Genomic DNA, 26,076 nt, shown 5'->3' with positions numbered 1-26,076 from the left:
CAAGGAGTTCCACAAGGCTCATCCCTATCATCAACCCTCTTTAATATCTACCTCATACCCCTCTGCATATTGCTCTCCAAACTGGGCATCCAGCACTTCATATATGCAGACGACGTACAGATACTCATACCTGTAACAGACTCTATCACTAATGCCATGAAGACTTGGAACTCTGCTTTGTCTGACATAAACAAATTACTTACTGACAACTTTCTGGCACTCAACACTAACAAAACTGAACTACTCATCCTCTCTCCCCCCAGCATTCCCACACTCAACCTTTCTTCCCCCCTGCCACCAGGCTACCCCCCCCCCCCCCCCCACCCAATTCGTCCGCAGCCTCGGCATATGGATAGACAACCACTTTAACCTCAAAAAATTCATTTCTAACACCATAAAGAGCGGATTCTTCAAACTCCATACCTTGAAGAGAATCAAACCACTCTTACATACATCTGACTTCTGAACAGTACTGCAGTCTATGATCCTATCCAAACTCGACTACTGCAACGCTATTCTACTAGGCCTCCCAAAAAATACCCTTCAACCGTTACAGCTCCTACAGAATGCTGCCGCCCGCATTCTCACAAATACTCACTGTCACGACCACATCACCCCAGTCCTTAAATCCCTACACTGGCTCCCAGTAACCTCCAGGATAATCTATAAATCCCTCACACTCATACACAAAGCCATTCACAACCAAAACATGCACTGGTTCCCTGAACATCTCCACTTCCACAGCACAACCAGACCAACTAGAAAACAGCACCAAGCCAAACTCCTGACACCCTCCCCCAAAGTCATCAAACATGCCACGATCAGAGAAAGATCATTCATTATAGCAGGCACGTCCCACTGGAACAAAATGCCACCCCACCTACGCCAGGAACCTTGCCATAAAAAATTCAAACAGAATCTCAAAACCTGGCTCTTCAAACTAGCATACCCCGACTAACCGACCCTCACGCCCCCCCCCCCCTACGGACACTCCTCTAATGAACCTTACAACCATAACCCCCATCAACCCCAACCACCGCAACCCCCACCCCCTCCCACTTCCCTATTCCCCATTCCTCCCACCATCCCCTCCTCCTCTTCCCAACCCATCAACCCCACCCTCCCCCTACCCCCCCATATCAACCTACTTACCTGCCACCTTGTGAATAATTAAAGAACCTATTTTCCTTCAACCTCCTTAAGAGTCACCTCTCCTTCCCGCCCTCTTCCCTATCATCTTGTGAATAGATAAAGAACCTTTTCTCCTCTACTCTCCTCAAGAGTCTTCATCTGAATAATGAACAGAAATTCAACTTGTGAATAGTTAAAGAACCTTTTTTTCTAATGTTTATCTATCCTTATCTATTCTAAATTTTGTAAAGCCTGTTGCTACGTTATGTTACACTGTGAACCGAGGTGATGTTTTTAACGTGCCCCGGTATATAAAAAATTCTTAAATAAAAAATAAAATAAAATAAACCTGCTTTTTTGATTAAGAAATTCACTCAAGGCAGGGTACATACAACATATTAAAAGGTAGCATACAGTCATAGAACCATTGGTGTAGCAACGTGATAGTTTTATTCTGAAGATGACTTCAGTAAGAACTAAACTTGGAATAAATCAACTACAAAGAATAGGAAACATCTCAGTAAAAATCAAACACAGGACTAATTAGGTAAATAAAATACAAAAAGTATCTTAGTAAATAGGCTGTAGCAGCATGATCAAAGCACTCATATAAAGTGCTAAGAAATTTTGAGCAATCAATTTAGTTTAGGCTCTTCAGGCCATGAGTAGATGTTGAACTAGGGGAGGACTTCTGCAGTGTAGGCAGCTCCAATGGATTTTATTTGGGTTCTGTCACATCAATGTCCAAAATATGGTCACAGCCTAACTGCAGTGACTGTGTGCCAGCAGAGACTGCTATCAACCAGAAGTGCATGTTGGAGATACCAGGTTAGCAGCTGTTGGCAATTTCTGTTATCTTGGCAGCTTCTTGTGTAACTCTGTCAACATCAGGGTTGAAGTTAGTGCCAGACTGACCAAAGCAAATTTTGCATTTGGACACCTGAGGCAGCACCTGTGAAATGAGCGTGGTGTGCTTACAATGACAAAGTTGGCATGCTACCATGCAGTTGACTCTATGAATGTGATTCCTGGTCTTTATACCATCACTAAATCTTGATGCTTGATCAATTCTATTTATGCTGCCTCCATAGAATTGCCAATATCAGATAAGAAATAGCATTCTCGAGGTTCTTGCACATGCAGTATGACAGGCATTGAGGTAGGGATGTGAATCGTTTTTTGACTATTTAAAATATCGTCTGATATATTTTAAATCGTCAAAAATCGTTAGAGCCACGATACAATAACAATTCCCCCGATTTATCGTCAAAAAATCGTAAATCGGGGGAAGGGGGAGGGGAAGGGGGAGGGCGGGAAAACCGGCACACTAAAACACCCTAAAACCCACCCCGACCCTTTAAAATAAATCCCCCACCCTCCCGAACCCCCCCAAAATGCCTTAAATTTTGCGCCGCCATTTTGCAAAATGGCGGCGCAAAATGGCGCCGGCTGAAGACAACACGATTCGATTGCAGGAGGTCGTTCCGGACCCCCGCTGGACCCCCAGGTAATTTAAGGCATTTTGGGGGGGTTCGGGAGGGTGGGGGATTTATTTTAAAGGGTCGGGGTGGGTTTTAGGGTGTTATAGTGTGCCGGTTCATGATTTTAACGATTTTAACGATATTTTAAAAACCCAAACGGCGACGATACGATTCCCTCCCCCTCCCAGCCGAAATCGATCGTTAAGACGATCGAGGACACTATTCACATCTCTAGAGGCAATGCTACTAGCAGCTCAAACTTGCTGGGCTGGCCATGTTTTGCATACGGTCAACATCCATATTATCAAAACAGTTTTCTTTGGGCAGCTGGCAAATAGATAACAATCACAAGGCAGACAGTTTAAAAGTAAACAGTTTGACAACCCACAGGATAGCATACCGCCTGAAAAAATTCTGACCTCTCTTCTGCAGCAGACACAGCGGTGTCAGGTTTGCCACATGGGTGTGTACCCATTTGGACAGAATTGCATCCTGTCACTGATGGAGAAACATCAGCATAGTACTTTATTTAAGAGAGGTTCTAGATGTATTCTATGCAAATAATCACTTTAGTTTATTTAAATATATTACTTTTGACTCTGCAGGCTCATTCTCTAGTGAGAGTAAGGATGGAGTATAGCAAAGTATTATAAAATTGTAATTTTTATTGCGTTATCTTCTACTTATATTATTAATTTTTATTTTTAAGAATTGTATTTTTGCATTTTGATTGTATTTATTTATTTTCAGCTTGAGAGCCCACAATTCCCTTTAAACATCAAAGCAGGTTACAATTCTAAGACACTTTAACACAATAGGCAAACCATTATATTTACCATACTCTCATCCTACCCGTCTATATTCAACCCATTATAAATTGTATTTTATGAACTATTGCTTTTGTATTGTATGAATTATATGAAATGTACTAAATTGCTACAAACAGCTTTGGGCAATGGCTTTCTCAACTCAAGTAGAAGTGGGATATATTAAGAGCAAATAGCTTTTGCAGTGGGAGGGTGAGGAATGAATGGAATCACTTCCAGGTTTGGCCAGTTCCCTCCCTGATATGAAGGGAACCTTGCTAAGAACCTGTCTGAATCTAGTTTTGTTATGCTTGGGTTTGTATGTTTGGAGGATGTGAGCTACCCTCTGTCTCCTATTTGCCTTATTAAGTCCCAAGTTTCATAATTCTTAAACCTTGTGCTTTCATAGTCATGGTTCCTATACCCCTGAACTCTCACAGATTTCTTACCCCCTAAGCTCTTATAATCATGACTGCTGTACCTCTAAGGTCTAATAGATTTCTTATGCCCATGAGCATTCAGATAACATGTAGTCTCAGTTCTTCATAGTTTGCAAAGTTCCTTGACATGTCTGGCATTTAAAATCATGCTCCTTCTTGTCTGTATTGCCTGGTTCTAGATTTTCCTTGTTGATTTATTATCTGTGTGTTCTATGGTGCTTGTGTTTACTCTCTACAAGCTCTATTTACTAAGCAGTAGTATTTTTCCAAGAGGGCAAAATACTGTGATATTTACTAACATGTGGACCCACACATTTATTTATTTGTTTATTGCTTAAATGCACTAGTGATTTACAGAATCACACACATAATAATCAGCACACAAAAACAACAAAACTGAAATCTGCGCACGAATCAATTCTTAGATTATATCAAAGTTCATGTTCCTTAGTCAAACACCTGTTTGAATAAAAATGCTTTTAACATTGATTTAAATGTTTTTGAGCAGTCCATCAGGCATAAAGCTTCCTGGAGAGAATTCTGGGAGTGAATCCCATTGTATTTTCCCTGCAGTAATATACTATGAAGAAAAATACCACAGGTTCGTTGACCCCAGAAAACAACATGTTATGGTGGCCCCCCTCTCCTGCCCCCCCAAGGTGGCCAGACATAAGAAATGTACAGTAAATATGCCTAGATAACCCCTGTCCCCTTGGCAAAACTCTTCCTCCTTGTTAAAAGTAATGTTCCCCTCCCCCACAAATCTCTGATTTGTCTCAATTGATCTTAAAACCAGATATCTGACCATAATGCTAAATTTCAGTTGACAATGATCTCAAGGAACTTTCAGGTTTTGAAAGAGAGAATAAAATATTGTCAGCGTATAATAAAATTTTATATTGCTCCTCCCCTATTTTGATCCCATGAATACCCATGCATTGCCTAAGTTTTGCAGCAAATGGCTCTATAAATGCAAATAACATAGGGGACAGAGGGCATCCTAGACTAGTTCCTCTCTGCACTTTAAAATTCTCTGAGTATCCCCCATTTATCTTTATGCATGCTTTCGGACACCTATTCATTACCCACCTCAAAAAATATTCCCCAACTCCCAACCTTTACATAACCTGGAATAGAAAAGGCCAATGTACCCTGTTGCAGACTTTTTTAGTGTCGACAGCAAATAACACAGAAGAAATGTTTTCCTGTCTAGCATAGTTCATGGTATTTATTATTTTGTGCATGTTATCTGCTGCCGTTCTCCCAGGCATAAGCCCCACTTGATCCTGATGTATCAATAGGGGATAGCCACCCGTAATCTTTGAGTCAAATTTTTAGCTAATATTTTTAAATCATTATTTGTGAAAATTGGCCTATATAAACTGCACAGAGTACAGTCTTTCCCGGGTTTTGGAAGAACAGTTATGCCAGCCACATTAGCAGCCAACAAAAGTTTTCCCTCCTAATAGGGGTGTGAATCGTGTGATCGATCGTCTTAATGATCGATTTTGGCTGGGGGGGGGAGGGAAATCTTATCGTCGTGAGGGCAAAGGTAGCGCCGGCGCCATTTTGAAGATTGGCAATACGGCCCGCGTGCAGGAGGTCGCTCCCGGACCCCCGCTGGACTTTTGGCAAGTCTTGTGGGGGTCAGGAGGCCCCCACAAGCTGGCCAAAAGTCCCTGAGGGTCCAGCAGGGGTCCGGGGGCGATCTCCTGCACGCGTGATGTCGGGAACCAGGAACCAAAATGGCGCCGGCGCTACCTTTGCCCTGTCACATGATAAGGGCAAAGGGCCACCGGCGACATTTCTCTCAACGCAGTCATGGCCAGAGAGAGGGAGATTGCGTCAGGACCCCCTCACTGGACCCCAGGTAATTTAAAACATTTTGGGGGGGTTCGGGAGGGTGGGGGATTTGTTTTAAAGGTTTGGGGTGGGTTTTAGGGTTTTTTTGGTGTGCCGGTTTTCCTGCGCCCTATTTAACGCTACAATACAAATGCCCCTGACGATAAATCAGGGGCATTTGTATTGTATCGTGCACTCTAATGATTTTGGATGATTTTAAAATTATCTGACGATAATTTTAATCGTTCAAAAATGATTCACATCCCTACTCTCTAATAAAGTTATACATTTTCACTAAAAGCCCTACAATCACCTCCTTAAACTTCTTTTTTTGAACGCTATTTCTTTTTAATTTTGCAAAAATTTACAAAGTATACACTTTGACTTGAAACACGGTATTACAATACAGAAAATTAACTATGGCATTGATTGAATAACAAAACTATGTAATCAAATAAAGGAAATAATTCTATCCATTATATTACCCATTAGACCCCAAGTAGGGGGGTGATAGTTACTACAAATTTTAGGAGATTTCTAAGAATATTTATCATTAAGGAAAAAAGGAGCCTCGCAAAAACTGTCTTCTCTATATTATGGATTAGACATATTATTACTCAATTGTAGTAGAGCTTTCCTCCCATCCGCAAAACTCTTCAGTTGCTCCAGCTGGTAAAAAATGTAACTATCATCTTTGTATTTTACAATACACGTGCACAGGAAGCGCAAGAAAAAAGACGCTCCCAGTGCCTGTATCTCTAGCATCAAATCCAGGAAAGCCTTCCTCCTCTGTTGCGTTGGCTTCATTATATCGGGGTATATTCTTATGCTTGCACCCATAATGTTGGAGTTGGTCTTTTTAAAATAAGCATGCATAATGGAGCGGATTTTAAAAGGGTTACGCACGTAATATATGCGCGTAACCCTTTAAAACCCTTCCTGTGTGTGCCGAGCCTATTTTGTATAGGCTTGGTGACGCGCGCAAGCCCCGGGAAGTGCGTATGTCCTGGGGCTTGAAAAAATGGGCGGGGAGTGGGCAGGGCATGTGCATGGCCAGAGGCCTCGCCACTGCCACTGGGCCCGGGGATCGCATGCTGGCACTAGGCCGGCGCTCACAACCTACGCCTGCCAGGAGGCAGGTGTAAATAATAAAACGAAGGTAGGGGGGATTTAGATAGGGCTGGGGGCGGGTTAGATAGGGGAAGGGAGGGGAAGGGAGGGGAAGGTGGGGGGGGGTGGTGGAAGGAAAGTTCCCTCTGAGGCCATCGGGGCTCCCCTAGGGCTCAGCACGCGCGTACGCTGACCCCGGATTTTATAACATTCGCGCGGCTATGCGCGCATGGTATAAAATCGGGCGTAGATTAGTGCACGCTGGGTTGCGCTCACAAATCTGGCCCAATGTCTGCAAGATCTTTTTCGTTAAAGAAGGAAATTAATAAAGTTGTTCTCTCCGCTATTTCATATGCTGATGATTCCAAAACATCAGTTAGATTTTCAAGAACATTAGGGGTTGTTTGCTTTGTTTGAGCTTTTCATATAGGGAGACAGTATACCTTATCCAAAGGTGGAGTTTTTTCAGCAGAAATCTCAAGTATTTCATTGAAATATCTTTTAACAGTCAAACGAGGTAACTCTCCTATTACTCTGGGGAAGTTTAAAATCCTCAGGCTTAGATATCTCATCGCGTTCTCCAGATACTCTATTTTTCTATTTAAAGCCCCATAGTTCTGCACCATCGTTGATTGAACAGTTTTAACTTGGATTATATCTTCTTCCATTTTTTGAAATTTTCCCACTGCTTCCTGCTTGAATTTTTCAAAATTCTCATTCGTTAAACGCATCTGAGATGATAAAGAATTTATATTTGCAGAACATTCCGATAAAGATTTTGCAAGGGTAGATGTTAAAGACCACAAGGAGTCTAATGTCACAAACTTGCCAGGACTAATAGAGGGAATGGAATCTAGGTTCTCACCACTTCCGTTGACTTGTCCCGCTTCAGTTTCCAGCACAGGGCCTCTGGCAAGATTCTCTCTGGTTCCTCCAGGTGTCTGAACGATATCTCTCCCTGGCACTACCCCCTCTGCCCAATTAACTTGGAGGTCCTCGTTGGGGCTTCCAGTCGGGTGGGGTGTTGAGGTTCCTCATTCAGCAGGAGGTAGCCTCTGATCCAAGGGGCTGAGGGAAAATACTTCCGAGGTTGGGTCGCATTCTCCTTCCTCAAACCCATATCTGATGGTCTTGCAGCACATTGAGGAATGGTCTTCTGCCCCCTAAACTTCTTATAAAACAGAGGAGTGAGTCCATCTATTCCTGGAGCCTTCCCTGATTTGAGATCAGATATAGCCCATAACACTTCAACAGCTGTTATTGGGTTGCCCAAAGCCACCTCTATCTCTCCATTTAGCCTGGGCAAATCAATCCCCGCCAGGAATTGTGTAATATCTTCCTCAGTTGCTGTATCCTCTTTCTCATACAACTCTGCAAAAAGTTGATTATATCTTCCTCTGATAGCCTCACAATCCATCACCATTAACCCTCCCTTGTCTTTGATTTTGATGATTTGGGTTTGTGACATCCTGCTCTTCACTTTATGCACTAATAATTTCCCAGACTTATTACCAAATAGGTTTGTTTGACCCAATCTAAATTAAATGCTATCTCTTCTACTTCTAATACATGTAATCTGTATCTAATCTCTTCGAGATCTCTTAATAATGGTCTCTGGGGGCATTATTTATGTTGCAATTCCACTAACCTTAATCTCTGTTTCAGATCTTGAAATTTTCTTTTCTCTTTCCTTCTTCTTATGTGAGGCTATCGCTTTTAATCTACCCCTTATTACTGCCTTAAGGCAATTCCATAAAACTACCTGGGTAACCTCCTAGATCATTATTTTGTAAATCCCCTATTGCCTTCTGGATCTGCTGCACTATAGCTTTAAACTCTCATTTAACTTCCAGAATCATCTTCCTCCTTTATTTAGATTCTCCCTTAACTCCTACCAAATCGGGGCAGACCAGGATTTATTTCCAATCTCTGCCTCTGTCATACCAGCAACTGAAGATCTTTCCACTAAAAAATAATCTATTCTGGTAAATGTATTATGCAGTTTTGAATAAAAAGAATATTTCCTAGAGGTAGGGTTTTGTACCTTCCATATATCCTCCAAATTCCATTTTCCCATAAATTTATTTAATATAATCTGTCAACTTTGGAAGTCATTCTGAAGCCCGTAGAGCAATCCACAGCTGGGGATCTGACCATATTAAAATCCTGTTGCGCTCGGGGGTGGACCCTTGTCCTGGGACAGTGAAGGAACGCCTCCTGAAAGGGAACAGGAGGTAACTGCCCCCAGGGGGCGGAGCACTGGAGGAGACAGAGGCTGTGAAGAGCTTCACCACTGGAAGCCTGAGGTCCTCCTGGGAGGAGCCCGTAGGGACCGGGGCCGCCTGGACTTAGGTGGGCCTCGCAGGGTCTCCTGAGAGAATGAAAGTCCAGTGTGCCCACGGACACAGGGGGAGCGCGATCGGGTTCAAAGTTGGAGGTTGGTTGGAACAAGGAGAACCAGAACAGAGTTGGTGATGACAAGGCAAGGAAAAGAGCCAGAATCTGGAGACAAGGTAAGGCAGGCAAAGGTCAAGATCTGGAGGTCAGTCCGAGGCATAGTCAGTAAAGTACCGGAGGTCAGATGAGGTCAAAGGCAGGCTGACGTCTTGAGGCAGGCGGCAGGAAGGTAGACAGGTCAGGAGCAAGCTGAGGTCTTTGAGGCAGGTGGCAGGCAGGCAGGTCAGGAACAAGCAGAGGTCTTTGAGGCAGGCGGCAGGAAGGTCAGGAGCAAGCTGAGGTCAGTACCAGTAAGACAGTCTGAGGGTAGGTAGACAGACAGATGAACACAGGAACAAGCAGGACGCAGGAACTAGGATGCAGGAACAAGTCAGGAACAGAACTGGAACAGAAGGATCCTGGAACGAGAGTAGGAACAGGCAAAAGCAGGAACAAAAGCAGAGGCAATCTTAGAACAAACCAACATGATTGCCAAGGTAAGGAAGCATAGACAGGAACTTCCTTATATCGAGGGATCAATCAGGGCGCGCCGCAGAGCTAAGACTCTCTCTTGGCCCTACATGAGTCTGGGTGGTCCGCGCGCGCACATAGGGCCATGGCTAACATGGCAGAGGATGCCGAGCCTTGGCGTGAGGCCTGGCGTGCAGTGGAAGGCCCGGCGACCGCCGCCGCGGGACGCCGGGGCCTGGCAGGGCTGGCAACTACTGCAAGGGAGGTCGTCCCGGGACCTGCTGTGGAACCATGAAGGTGAGCAGGCCCGTGCTCAGGATGGCCACGGGTGGGGCGTGTAACAAATCCCCCCCGCCACTATTTATTTCCCAGGCTTAGAATTTAGAAGATGGTCATAAATTCTCTGTGGAGTCTCTTCCTAGTTAAAATTAGGACAATAAACATTACCGAGAATGTAATATTCATTATTGATAGTAATATTCATTTATTTATTTATTTGTTGGTTTTTATATACCATTGTTTGGAGCAAGCCTTCACAACGGTTTACAGAAATAACAGGTTACATAAAACATAGCAAAACTGATTACATTCAAAACTTAGGAGGGACAGAGATTGGAGAACTGATTACATTCAAAACTTAGGAGGGACAGAGATTGGAGAACAGGCCTTCACAATGGATTATAGAAATAACATCTGTTTACATAAAAAATAAAACAAAAACTGAATACATTATAACAACAATTTAGGAGGGATATGGATTGGAGAAATTATAGGTAGAGCAAGGGATACAGTGTAGGTAATATGAACAATAATAAAACTTCCAAACTCATCCCTAGAAACGGAATCTTCCTGAACCATCAAATTCTTCGATATGAGTATGCCAACTCCAGTATACTTATTTTTGGGCAAGTTTGAAGCAAAATACATATTAATAAAATGATTTGAATACATAAGATGCTCATCATGCTTTTTCAGGTGCATTTCCTGGATAAACACTACTGAAGATTTTAAGGATAACAATTCCCTAAACAGTATTTTAAGTTTATAAAGAGAGTTTAAGCTTTTAACATTCAATGAAGCAAATCGAATATTAGCCATCTATCATTTTCTTGCCACTCCTCCCCATATTTCTTACCTTTATGTTTCCTTCCCCCTTCCAACCTCTTCTTTTTTGTTTCCACCATATTAGTGATCCTATCAAAGAAATAAATAGACCCCCTTTCAACACCCTATACACCCCCATTTTCCCATTCCCTCCCACATAATCATCCCATCCTCATAATCCATTCCCCACAAAACCATAACTGCCTTAGCACCTGTCCTGAGAATGAGAATCCCCTGCACCACCCATGCTCTCTTCATCATTTTATTAACAATACTGCTCTAACAGTGCAGCCTATAAAATATCACATTCATAATAATTAATACAGAGAAATAAACAACATTTGAGCTAAATAATAGTAACCGTTCAGTTTGTTGTGGCTCAGGCTTAATCCCAAGTTAAGATCAGAGCTCAGGAAAACAGAACTCCTTGATTCTCTTATCATGCTTCAGGCTACACCCGATCTTTGCAAACTCCCATCGTCCGGGATCCTGCGCAACCTTTTTCCTCCTTTTCCCATGCATTGCCACATTGGTTTCTCTGTTACCAAACCCCGTTGTAAACTTTGAGTTCCTTCAGGGTCCGATATCTCGCTACTTTCAATATTAATAGGGCTTCTGCTTCGGTGCGAATCCTTGAAGTGGCACCACTGACATGAAGGCCATACTGCAAGGTTACAGCTAGCAATATCTTATGTTTTCTTTGCACAGCAGTAGCGTAGCTGCTTGTAAATCTCTCCTTTTCTTTAGGGTAAGAGGCAATAAGTCATTATATATATTGATGGTATGTCCCTCCCATTTAATAGTCCCAATAGTTGCGCATGTTGCATGATCTTCTCTTTGAGCCAAAAACTGTGTATGCAAGTGATAATATCCCAAGGCACATTTTGTTTAGGTGGTCCTAAAACTCTGTGATACTATTCCAAAACAATATCTTCATTATTTACTTCCCTGCCATCTTCTTCATTTGTCTTCAAAATCACAATACAAATTTTACATACCACTTCTATGACATCCTCGAATACCTCCAATGCAGGTAGCCCTCTAATTTTTATATTTGATTGCCGGGATCTGTTCTCCAGATCCTCCTCTTTAAGGTCTAATTCGGAATTGCTCTTATTCAAATCCACCATCGGTAATTTTAACTGCGCCTTCTCTGATGCTTGATCTTCCACAGAGGCCTCTGTTTCCTGCAGCTGTCTCCTGAAATCCACAAGATCAGACCAAAATTCAGATATAGGGGAGGATTTTAAAAGGGTTTTGCGCGTATATTATGCGTGTAACCAGGAAAACCTGCTCCTGCAGGTGCCGAGCCTATTTTGCATACGCCCAGTGACATGTGCAAGCCCCAAGACGCGCGAATGTCCCGGGGCTTGAAAAAAGGAGCAGGGAGTGGGTGGGGCGGTCCGGGGGCAGGGACGGGACCATGGCCTCCGGCACAGCAGCCGTGCCAGGGGATTGCGTGCTGGCATTCGGCTGGTGCGCGCAACCTACGCCTGCCTAGAGGCAGGTGCAACTTATTTAACAAAAGTCAGGGATTTTTTTTAGATAGGGCTGGGGGGGCGGGTTAGGTAGGGGAAGGGAGGGGAAGGTGGGGGGGGCGGTGGAAGGAAAGTTCCCTCCGAAGCTGCTCCGATTTCAGAGCGGCCTTGGAGGGAACGGTGAAAGCCATCGGGGCTCCCCTAGGGCACGGCGCGCACAAGGTGCACAAGTGTGTACCCCCTTGTTCGTGCTGACCCCAGATTTTATAACATGCGCGCGGCTGTGCGCGCATGTTATAAAATTGGGTATAGATTTGTGCACGCCGGGTTGCGCGCACAAATCTACTCCCACGTGTACCTCTTAAAATCTGGCCCATAGTGTCTCTCAGCTCTTCCTTGATAGAGTTTTTGTCTGTTTGAATTTCCTGAAACCAAAGTCTGAAATCTTCTTTTATTAATTCTCCTCCTTTACTTTGAGTGCCACTCTCCTCATGAGTTCCCGCATCCTCCGGAGGCATTTCACTTTGTCTCCCAAGGGATATCCTTGTGTGTCCTGTAGCAGAGAAGCGCCATTTACACAGTCAGGGAATATATACAACTTGGGGCAGGCTCGCTCACACTGCTCAAGGCCTCAAATCGCGATCCTCCGGAATTGAATTAAAAATGCTTTAAATCAACCAATTTTTTGTGATTAGCCATTTCAACACACAATGAGGATGTCAAACCCTTGTTCACGGTACTATCTGATATCAAACAGCTGCAATTTCTCTGATTTGAAAAGAGTATGAGGAGAGCTTGTAGTTTAAGTGGCCATCTTCTTGGGATGATGTCACTTCCCTCCAAAATCATGGTTTAATGGAACAAAGCTAACATGGATTTACCCAAGTGAAGTCTTGCCTCACAAATATGCTTCATTTTTTAGAAGGGGACATGTGGATAAAGGTGAACTAGTAGATATAATGTATTTGGATTTTCAGAATGTGTTTGACAAAGTCAATCATGAGAGGTTTCTAAGAAAATTAAAAAGTCATGGGATAGGAGGCGATGTCTTTTCTTGGATTACAAAGTAGTTAAAAGGCAGGAAACAGAGTAGGATTAAATGGTTAATTTTCCTAGTGGAAAAAGGTGAACAGTGGAGTGACTCAAGAATCTGTACTTGGACAAGTGCTTTGCAATATATTTATAAATGATCTGAAAAGGGATATAATGAGTGAGGTGATCAAATTTGCAGATGATACAAAATTATTCAGAGTAGTTAAATTACATGCAGATTAGGACAAATTGCAGAAGGACTTTGCAAGACTGGAAGATTGGGCATCCAAATGGCAGATGAAATCTTATATGAACAAGTCAAAGGTGATGCATATACGGAAAAATAACCCATGCTGTAGTTAAACGATGTTAGGTTCCATATTAGGAACTACTACCCAGGAAAAAGATCTAGGCATCATTGGGGATAATACATTGAAATTGTCGGCTCAGTGTGCTGCAGCAGTCAAAAAAGCAAACAGAATGTTAGGAATTATTGGGAAGGGAATGGTGAATAGAAGGGAACATGCCATAATGCCTCTGTATCGCTCCATGGTGAGACCGCACCTTGTATACTTGCATAATTTTGGTCGCCGCATCTCACAAAAATTATAGTTGCACTGGAGAAGGTACAGAAAAGGGTGACCAAAATGATAAAGGGGATGGAACGACTCCCCTATGAGGAAATGCTAAAGTGGTTAGGGCTGTTCAGCTTGGAGAAGAGACAGTTGAGGGGGGATATGATAGAGGTCTATAAAATCAAAAGACATCTAGAATGGGTAAACATGAATTGGCTATTTACTTTTTAGGATAATAGAAGGACTAGGGGGCACTCCATGAAGTTAGCAAATATCACATTTAAAACAAATCAGAGAAAATTATTTTTCACTCAACACACAATCTAGCCCTGGAATTTGTTGCTAGAGGATGTGGTTAGGACAATTCCTGGAAGAGAAGTCCATTAACTGTTATTAATCAAGTTGACTTAGGGAATAGCCACTGCTATTACTGGCATTAGTAGCATGGGATCTACTTAATGTATGGGTACTTGCCAGGTTCTTATGGCCTGGAATGGGCACAGTTGGAAACAGGATGCTGGGCTTGATGGACCCTTGGTCTGACCCAGTATGGGAAGTCTTATGTTCTTAAGTTCTAGTATTTTTCCCATAGACACAAAGAAGTCAATATTCAAAGCTGGCTGTTTAAAAAACCTAGCTAGATATAACATATCCAGCGAAGTTACAAGTTATATTCAGAGGCACAGCTAACTCGCTGAATATACGTGCAGCTAGTCATGCTTATTTATGTATTTATTTATTTAAATTATGTACTATCTACTTCCTAATATAAGTCCAGTGCGGATTACAAAAATACAATAATAAAATTGTCACAATACAACATATAGCCACACATATATCTATATAAAACAAAAATAGAAACACAAGTACAATCATACTAAAACCACCTTATCTCACCCAAATGCTAGATTTTTTAAACAGCCAGCTTTGAATATTGACTTCTTTGTGTCTATGGGAGAAATACTAGAACTTAAGAACATAAGACTTCCCATACTGGGTCAGACCAAGTGTCCAGCAAGCCCAGAATCCTGTTTCCAACAGTGCCCAATCCAGGCCATAAGAACCTGGCAAGTACCCATACATTAAGTAGATCCCATGCTACTAATGCCAGTAATAGCAGTGGCTATTCCCTAAGTCAACTTGATTAATAGCAGTTAATGGACTTCTCTTCCAGGAATTGTCCTAACCAGGAGCAAGTACCTGGTATCCCAGGATAGGCACCTGAAAGAAAGCAGAAGGGCCCCCAAGGAGCGGGTACCCAAGTTAAAGTAGAATTACCCCGAATGGCGGAGAGAGCTTCCTGCGGCAGCTAGGAAGCGGCAGAGCAGCTTAGACTTGAGCTATTCCAATCCTTGCTAACTCAGTTTGTTAGCAAATGAAGGGCAGGCTAAATACCAGGTTGTGCTGATGGCACTCGGAGGGGACGCCCCCGAGGTTCCCGCCATGACGTGAGTAGCGTGCGCGCTCGCGCACCCTAGGAGAACCTTAGGAAACATACCGAACTCCATCGCCATTGCCAATTCGGGGAAACCGGGGAGAGCGGCATGAAGACGCGGTGGCAGCCAACCTCCCAAGGCTTGAGGAGAGAGAAGGAAGAAAGGTGAGGCACAGAGGTCGAAGCCATCTGAGACTGATGGACGCAACACGCACCTTGAATACTGTATACAATTCTAGTCGCCACATCTCAAAAAAATATAGTTGCAATCGAGAAGGCACAGAGAAGAGTGACCAAAATGATAAAGGGGATGGAACGGCTCCCATTTGAGGAAATGCTAAAGAGGTTAGGGCTGTTCAGCTTGGAGAAGAGACGGCTGAGGGGGGACATGATAGAAGTCTTTAAAATCATGGGAGGTTTTGACCAAGTAGATGTGAATCAGTTATTTACACTTTCGGATAACAGAAGGACTAGGGATCATTCCATGAAGTTAGCAAGTAGCACATTTAAGACTAATCAGAGAAAATTATTTTTCACTCAGTGCACAATTAAGCTCTGAAATTTGTTGCCAGAGGATGTGGTTAGTGCAGTTAGTGTAGCTGGGTCCAAAAAAGGTTTGGAGAAGTTCTTGGAGGAGAAGTCCATTAACTGCTATTAATCAAGTTTACTTAGGGAATAGCCACTGTTATTAATTGCATCAGTCTCATGGGATCTTCTTGGTGCTTGGGTACTTGCCAGGTTCTTGTGGCCTGGTTTGGCCACTGTTGGAAACAGGATGCTGGGCTTGATGGACCCTTGGTCTGACACAGCATGGCAATTTCTTATGTTCTTAAAATATGTAGAAAGTGCTTGTAATGAAACAATGACACACTTGCAATAGAGCTGGACTTCAAGAAAGATACTTTGTGAATTGCAAATGAGTCACATGGAAGATACCTTCAGTAAAAAGGGGATACAGTTGAATATAGACACACACACTCTCTCAGGCACATGTTCATTCTCACACATTCCCTTTTATTTTATATTCACTCATACATATGCTCACTCACATAAATATGTTCTTTCACTCATGCTCACACTCATGTTCACTGGCTCATGCTGATACACATATGCTTACTGGCTCACTTTCATGGTCATACACATGCTCACTGGCTCACTCACTCTCTCTCAAGCTACTAACAGACAGACAAAAAATACAACCATTGTCAAAATCCGTAAATTATCTGCAAGAAAATGGAGCAGTTGCATGGTGAGATGGTCCACAGTAGATGAAGACCTGTGATTCATGGGTTAAGAGTTTTCACAGGGAAAGAATGTCTACATTTTTCTTTACTGAAAAGAATGTTAATGCTTTACAGATGGCATGCTTGGAGTAGTAAGAGAAGTAGCTTGCTAAACAAATAAAATGTACTTAGTTTTATCACAGAGAAACAGAAGGATAATTGGTTAATTAACAGAATTTGTAATTTTACATTTAGATCACTTTTGTAATTTCCTTAAAGTTAATTTAGATGCTTAACTTGATGCAGATACATGATTGTGTTCCCTTTACTTGTTATTTGCCTTTCCATATAAAGTAAATTAATTCTCAAAAAGGTTAAACTGTATTGTTTTTCTTTCCTTCAAACAAAAACTTGCCTGATAATTAGCTTATTCTTAACCTTTATTTTTCTTATTCCAAATGATATTTTAGTTGTAGACCTACACTATTTTATTTTTTTTATATAATTTTAATACAATTTGCATACTGCTTCTGCTGCCTGTTTAGCACTTTTTGATCCTGAAGTACTATAGCAGTGTGTGGGATAATAACTACACCTTTTTTTGTGGTACGGTAAAAAAACACTTTTCATCGCGCTACCATGGCTGTTATCACAGATCATGGGTATTATTGTGGCAATTATCGTATGCAATAAAAGCAGATATTCTATCAGATACACCTACCAGTGTGGGTCATGGGGGGGGAATGTCCCAAAATAATGTTTTCCTGCTGTCTGGACCAGGTCATAACAGTTGTCTCTGACCATATTAATCGCTACATAGCATTTCCTCGGGACAGGCAGGACTTGATGGACTTGAAGAGAGGCTTTTATGATTTTGCAAAATTTCCCAATGTTCTGGGAGCTTTCGACTGCACTCATGTGTTCATTATTCTACCCTGTAACAGGGAGGAGATGTACTGCAATAGAAAGCTCTTCCACTTCATCAATGTGCATGTAGTCTGTGGCGCTCGAATGCACATCCTCGACATGATGGCCAGATACTCGGGAGCCATGCACAATTCCTTTATACTTAAGCAATCGGGCCTGTGCAAAAACTTTGAGGATGGCCTCTATGGTGATGGTTGGCTCGTAGGTAAGTGAATGCTTCTTTCTGTATTCCATCTCTGGCTATGTGTTTGTGGCAAACAGCATAGATATGGGGGGGATTGTGGGGGATGTACAGAATCACTTCCATGACAAGTGGCTTGTACATTTATGTCTGCAGGTTATTGCCCCAGGCCTGGCTTTTTCTCCCCATGCTGCAGAGGCCTGCTAATCTTGTGAGGGAAACAATGCACTTACCATGAAGCTTGGTGTGTGAGCAGGCCCTATACACTTTCCATGTGTTCACTTACACAAGTGGCCTGTTCCTATCCTCCCACTGAATGCAGTTGAAATCTCACTGGTTAATCATACGCTTGAAGTGTCCAAAACTGCTGGTACTGCCAGATCACATGCAGCCTGTCAGTGATGCGTCAGCCAATATTTCAGGCAGTTTTGTCTTGACCATCACACAGCTAAACCAGAAGCAGTGGCCTATGCATTTTGGGAACCAGGTATATTCTTTGTGTCAGGGCTCACAAATCGGTATCTCTGGAGGATATACCGCAGAGCAGGCAGGGACTTGCCCAATCAGGCCATGAGGTAGAGTTTTTTTCTGCTAGGACAGGTGTGGCAGCTCTTATGTATTGCTTCAAGGTTGACTGCCTGCTCAAACCAGTAGCCTTAGCTTGGTTGTGAGAGCCTGGCACACATTTGTTGGAATCCTCAGATGTGATTTAGTAGTCCAAGGATCTGAGCTAGATTCAGCTACTGCTATCCTGGACATATACTGTCCCAGAAAAAATGTGGCATGCACTTAAGGTAGGGAAATTAACTTTTAAGGCTCAGGCTATGCTACGGGCTAGCTTCTACTGTCTAATAGTATGCTGTGGTTTGGCAGCCAGATCTCCCCCTGACTTTGCTATGATTGATGCCCTAAATCTGTCTTTGATGCAGGAGATTCTGGGTATGGTTACATGACCTAGCTTCTCACCTCTGTTGTCATTCCCCAATGCCAGCAGAGACGAGGTGCAATGAGGCCTTATGTTCTATCCTCTGTGTCATTGAATGCTTCTTCGGAGTTCTCAGGAGTAGATTTCACTGTTTGGACAAAATGCGTGGAGCTTTAATTATGCTCCATCCAAAGTTAGAGATTTGGGGGTAGATTTTTAAACTTACAAGCGTATGGCCATGTGCGGACTTCCCGGCGTGTACACATGGATGCAACTATTTTATAACATGCACACGTGTTATAAATATGAGGGATGTGTGTGTGTGTGGGGGGGGGGTACATTTGTAATTTACATGCAGTGATGCGATGGTCCCTTTTCCCAGTTCTCTTCCAGTCCACTTCAATTGAGGAGTAGACTTAGAAGGAACTTCCCTACCCCCCTAGCCTAACTCCCTCCCTCTTCCCCTCTCCTCTCCTCTCCTCCCCAGCCCCCTAAACCCTTTCTACTACCTTTCCTATTTTTTGTTTCATTGCTTACTGCTTCGTTGGAGCAGAAGCAACTTGTGCATGCCGGCCAACTGCCGGCGTGCGCTTCCCCGGCACAGCGGCAAATGGCCGTTGTATTGGCCACCTCCAGCCCTGCTCCTCCCCACCCTCCCTGGACCGCTCCTTTCTCTGGGCCTGGCACTTCAGTGTGTAACGGGGTGACATGAGTGGCAGGGCCCCTTTAAAAATGCATGTGACGCGTGCAAGGCCTGGCCGCGATAGTGCTGCTCTCCTGTGTCTTCTATAATCTCACTCTATTGCTTGGACTACCAATGGAGATACTTTCAGATCTACCCCTGGATCCCTCATGTTCACCTGCACAAGCTGAGGACACCACTCTAAGTGGCAGCCAGCTTCAGCAAAACTTTATACAATGCTATTTTGCCTGATAGGCCTCACCTAACCCATCTCCTTCATTAAGAACATAAGAACATAAGAAATTGTCATGCTGAGTCAGTCCAAGGGTCCATCAAGTCCAGCATCCTGTTTCCAACAGAGGCCAAACCAGGCCACAAGAACCTGGCAATTACCCAACCACTAAGAAGATCCCATGCTCCTGATGCAATTAATAGCAGAGGCCATTTCCTAAGTCAACTTGATTAATAGCAGTTAATGCACTTCTCCTCCAAGAAGAGAGATGACAGTATGGGCTGCTATATGAATGGGCTCAAGCGTAGTACTCTTACGTTCCCCCTAGGCTGCTCATTGGTTATACCTTGCGTTGAGAGAGGAGTGGAGGTGTGAAACTTGCCAATGTCACATCTCAAATATGCAGTCTAATGTTTTGCTATGAGTTCAACCTTCCACCCCCTGCCCCTGAGGCTTTTTCACCTAGTACGTAGAATGGGCATAACAGTCCAGCTATTGGGGGATGTGCAGGGTTCCCAGAGATTCAGCTGCCAGAAAGGCTTTCCAGTTTTGGGAGGGGGGTTGTGGGTGTTTAGAAGCTGTCCACTGCATCTGGGGATGCAGGGATGGCAGGAACACGGAGTGGCAAGGAGCCTCTAATGCCATCGATGTTGGGGTTATTCAGATTAATGGTTTGAGGGAGGGGTTATTGCTGACATGTAGCAGATACCTGGTGGTGGGAGGGGTCGTGCGGTGTTGGTTTGCTTGGCATGTGCCTGAGACCTGGCAGCAGTCCTATTTGAGATTCCCTTTTTCTGATCACTGGTCTCCTTAACCTCCTCTCTGTGGATCATATCATGGACAGTAGACACAGAGGCTGCCACCCCAGGCTGCATCATTTAACTCTCACTCTGTCATCTGTATAAGCTGGCAGGGTAGGGCTACCTGCATTCTGCCATATGTAGGTCAATAGTTTTACTATTATAGAATCTAGGGGACAGGTTAAGCTTAACGCTTTCAGCATTTCACTTGTCCAGTAACCAACCTTTCCATTCATCACCACTGTTTACTTACTGACTGTTGGAACAAGGTATCAGCTGCTGTGTGACAACTAAGGAGGAGGAGTGAGGGAATAGTGTCATGAAGAGAATGCCCATTGGCTTAGAGGGCTGCTGCTGCTGCTGCTTGGGTCCAGGCATACTTCCACAGACTAGCTGCCATCCCTGTAGTGGTCTACCTTCGGGATCTGGATACTACCTGTAGGGTCATCCTTATCTTACAAGTATTATATAGATCCCCAAGCCAAGCCACTACAGGGGTGCCAGCTAGTTTGTGGAAGTCTGCCTTGTTACAAGCAGTAGTTGCAACCCTCCAGGGCCTCTGCTCTTGGCCTGTAGGCATTCTTTAAATGACACTACTCCCTCACTCTTCCTCCTTAGTTATCACACAGCAGCTGATACCCTGTTCCTGCAGCCTGCAAGTAGACAACATATTTTGTTTAGTGTGAAACCTAAAAAAGCCTTTGAAGTGGAGTCATGACACAAGTAAGGGAGCCCAAGGTCAAATCTTGGGTCATGTTGACTGTAACTTCCCCTTAACACCACACAAACTGAACATGTACACAATGTGCTTTGTGGCCAGACACTTGCAGGTGCACATTTCAGCTTCCTACAGATCAACCACACCATAGCCTTGAGTCAATTTTCAAGTAGGTCTCTGACTAAAGAGTGATGAAATGAGAGAATTTGGTACCATAGACAGAGAGAAGGGCCATTGTATGTCAGAAGTGATAAATCTTCACTATGGAAGAGGCTAATGGGTTGTTATTGCTCTGCTATGACCGGCGCATAGCTCGACAACCCATTGGGCCCCCACACAGTGAAGACATAGCTACTGCACCTATAGCTAAGACTTTCAACACCTATTGTACCAAACAGTGTATAGACTTGAACACAAGCTCGCTAGTGTCCATCTCACATACAGGCCCATGTAACCAAGAGTTAGCTAACAGTATGCTGTGTGAAGAAGGCAACAGGTGCCAATTCTGAAGCTCCCCAGGGTTATGAGTGCCAGCCTCAGTGTCCCATGGCCACCACACTCACCCAATGCAGCCCCAGACCAACCATGTCCTCTTCAGCAGCAGCAGAGAGCCACCTCCAGCGCAGAAATTCCCCACGGCTCAGGGCTACCACTCAGCATGCTGAAGTTCGACCCTCCTAGTGGTCTTCTAGGTGCATGCGTGTGCCTCTCCACTTTTCATAAAGGTACCGCTGTGGGAAAAGTTCCCATGGTTCCCCTGCTGACGTCAGCGATTCTTCCTATTTAAGGCTGTCCCTGCCTGCTATGCCTTGCCTCAGCAACAAGTCGTGCTCCTCATGGGTCTCTCGTTGTCTGTCTCCATCTTCTCCTGGATCACCTCCCTGGTTTCGGTTTGGACTATCTCGATTACATTTTGGATTACTGCCTGCCCTGACTCTGGGAATGGACATGGACTCTTTTGGATTGTTATCTTCTTGACTTTTGGAATGGATACAGATTCTTCTGGTTGCTCCCTGCCCTAACTCTTGGAATGGTTATGGACTCTATTGGATTGCTGACTGCCCTGACTCTTGGATCAGGTACGGATTCTGCTGGATTGCATCCTGTCCGGACTGGCTCGTCCTCGATCCTGCTGGCTTGTTGCCTTGTGGAGTTGTTCTTCTCTGAAGTTACTGTTCGGTCTCCGCATCTGTCAGCTCCGCCTACCAATGATGAGAACCTGCAGGGTTTTCTCCCTGCAGGTAGATAACTACCTCATCTCAGACCCAGTGTCTACTTCGTAACACCCAGTAAGGAGCTTCTTGTTTAGCTAATGCTGTCTTCTTTAGGAGCATACACTGAGCATTCAGTTGTCTGGCTTAGCCCATATTGTCTTGCCTGCTAGATAAGGGACTAGTTGGAATGTGCAAGGGCATTCTAGCATGCAAAATCATGTGGAGGCAAACCTTGTACCTAGTGAACCATTAAGACAAAAACCACACAATGAAACGACCCAACCAGAAAGTGTATTTGTCAAACCAGTGACCACTTTCAATTAGTTGAGTCCTGACTTTCTGCTTAGTTCTACCTATATAAATCTTTGTGCAAGGGCATAATATAACATATACTGCAAACACTGAGAAATATATAGTAAAATAATGTAAACAATATTTCCATCAAGTAGTAGGATGTACAAACATGACAGAACAAACAATACAATATCCATATTTAAAATGATCAATGGGTTTATGGCTAAGCATTGTCTGTATAGATAAGAACATAAGAACATAAGAATATAAGAAAATGCTATACTGGGTCAGACCAAGGGTCCATCAAGCCCAGCATCGTGTTTCCATTAGTGGCCAATCCAGGCCATAAGAACCTGGCAAGTAACCCAAAACTAAGTCTATTCCATGTTACCATTGCTAATGGCAGTGGCTATTCTCTAAGTGAACTTAATAGCAGGTAATGGACTTCTCCTCCAAGAACATATCCAATCCTTTTTTAAACACTGCACTAACCACATCCTCTGGCAACAAATTCCAGAGTTTAATTGTGCGTTGAGCAAAAAAGAACTTTCTCCAATTAGTTTTAAATGTGCACAATGCTAACTTCATGGAGTGCCCCCTAGTCTTTCTACTATCCGAAAGAGTAAATAACCGATTCACATCTACCCGTTCTATCATATCCCCCCTCAGCCATCTCTTCTCCAAGTGCATGGTGATGCATATAGGGAAAAATAACCCATGCTATAATTACACAATGTTGGGTTCCATATTAGGTGCTACAACCCAAGAAAGAGATCTAGGTGTCATAGTGGATAACACATTGAAATCGTCGGTACAGTGTGCTGCGGCAGTCAAAAAAGCAAACAGAATGTTGGGAATTATTAGAAAGGGAATGGTGAATAAAACGGAAAATGTCATAATGCCTCTGTATCGCTCCATGGTGAGACCGCACCTTGAATACTGTGTACAATTCTGGTCGCCGCATCTCAAAAAAGATATAATTGCGATGGAGAAGGTACAGAGGAGGGCTACCAAAATGATAAGGGGAATGGAACAACTCCCCTATGAGGAAAGACTAAAGAGGTTAAGGCTTTTCAGCTTGAAGAAGAGACAACTGAGGGGGGATATGATAGAGGTGTTTAAAATCATGAGAGGTCTAGAATGGGTAGATGTGAATCGGTTATTTACTCTTTCAGATAGTAGAAAGACTAGGGGGCACTCCATGAAGTTAGCATGGGGCACATTTAAAACTAATCGGAGAAAGTTCTTTTTTATTCAACGCACAATTAAACTCTGGAATTTGTTGCCAGAGGATGTGGTTAGTGCAGTTAGTATAGCTGTGTTTAAAAAGGATTGGATAAGTTCTTGGAGGAGAAGTCCATTACCTGCTATTAAGTTCACTTGGAGAATAGCCACTGCCATTGGCATTGGTAACATGGAATAGACTTAGTTTTTGGTACTTGCCAGGTTCTTTTGGCCTGGATTGGCCACTGTTGGAAACAGGATGCTGGGCTTGATGGACCCTTGGTCTGACCCAGTATGGCATTTTCTTATCTTCTTATGTTCTTAACCATGTCTTTCTATATGTTCTGTGATTTTGATGTTTAGAATACTTTCCACTATTTTTCCTGGCTCTGAAGTCAGGCTAACTGGTCTGTAGTTTCCCGGATCGCCCCTGGAGCCCTTTTTAAATATTGGGGTTACATTTGCTATCCTCCAGTCTTCAGGTACAATGGATGATTTTAATGTTAGGTTACAAATTTTTACTAATAGGTCTGAAATTTCATTTTTTAGTTCCTTCAGAACTCTGGGGTGTATACCATCCGGTCCAGGTGATTTACTACTCTTCAGTTTGTCAATCAGGCCTACCACATCTTCTAGGTTCACAGTGATTTGATTCTGTCCATCTGAATCATTACCCATGAAAACCTTCTTCATTACGGCCTTATCTTCTCTAAGTGCCCCTTTAACCCCTCGATCATCTAACGATCCAACTGACTCCCTCACAGGCTTTCTGCTTCAGATATATTTAAAAAAAAAAAAAGCTTCAAATAAATATTTAAAAAAGATTTTACTGTGAGTTTTTGCCTCTACAGCCAACTTCTTTTCAAATTCTCTCTTAGCCTGTCTTATCAATGTCTTACATTTAACTTGCCAATGTTTATGCTTTATCCTATTTTCTTCTGTTGGATCCTTCTTCCAATTTTTGAATGAAGATCTTTTGGCTAAAATAGCTTCTTTCACCTCCCCTTTTAACCATGCCGGTAATCGTTTTGCCTTCTTTCCACCTTTCATAATGTGTGGAATACATCTGGACTGTGCTTCTAGAATGGTATTTTTTTTAACAATGACCACGCCTCTTGGACATTTTTTACTTTTGTAGCTGCTCCTTTCATTTTTTTTCTAACAATTTTTCTCATTTTATCAAAGTTTCCCTTTTGAAAGTTTAGCACGAGAGCCTTGGATTTGCACACTGTTCCTCGTCCAGTCATTAAATCAAATTTGATCATATTATGATCACTATTGCCAAGCAGCCCCACCACCGTTACCTCTCTCACCAAGACCTGTGCTCCACTGAAAATTAGATCTAAAATTGCTCCCTCTCTCATCAGTTCCTGAACCAATTGCTCCATAAAGCTATCATTTATTCCATCCAGGAACGATATCTCTCTAGCGTGTTCCGATGATACATTTACCCAGTCAATATTGGGGTAATTGAAGTCTCCCATTATTACTGCACTACCAATTTGGTTAGCTTCCCTAATTTCTCTTAGCATTTCACTGTCTGTCTCACCATCTTGACCAGGTGGACGGTAGTATACCCCTATCACTATAGTCTTCCCCGACACACAAAGGATTTCTACCCATAAAGATTCAATTTTGTATTTAGTCTCATGCAGGATGTTTATCCTGTTGGACTCTATGCCATCCCGGACATAAAGCGCCACACCTCCTCCCGAGTGCTCCTCTCTGTCATTGCGATATAATTTGTACCCCGGTATAGCACTGTCCCATTGGTTATCCCCTTTCCACCATGTCTCTGAGATGCCAGTTAAGTCTATGGCATCATTCACTGCTATACATTCTAATTCTCCCATCTTACTTCTTAGACTTCTGGCATTAGCATACAAACATTTCAAAGTTTGTTTTTTGTTTGTATTTTCATTCTGCTTTTTAATTGATAGGGATAAGTTAGAATTTTTTAGCTCAGGTGAGTTTTTAGTTACAGGTACTTGGACTACTTTTCAAATTATTGGAACCTCACTGTCGGGATGCCCTAATTCTAATGCATCATTAGTATCCTTTAAAGATACATCTCTCCGAACCATGCGCTGCTGAGCGACTGTCGGCTTTCCCCTTTGTTCTAGTTTAAAAGCTGCTCTATCTCCTTTTTAAAGGTTAGCGCCAGCAGTTTGGTTCCACCCTGGTTAAGGTGGAGCCCATCCCTTCATAAGAGACTCCCCCTTCCCCAAAAGGTTCCCCATTTCCTAACAAAACTGAATCCCTCTTCCTTGCACCATCGTCTCATCCATGCATTGAGACTCTGGAGCTCTGCCTGC

Source organism: Rhinatrema bivittatum, chromosome 2 (assembly GCF_901001135.1).
Source record: "Rhinatrema bivittatum chromosome 2, aRhiBiv1.1, whole genome shotgun sequence".
Lineage (NCBI taxonomy): Eukaryota > Metazoa > Chordata > Amphibia > Gymnophiona > Rhinatrematidae > Rhinatrema > Rhinatrema bivittatum.
This window is presented reverse-complemented; position numbering follows the sequence as displayed.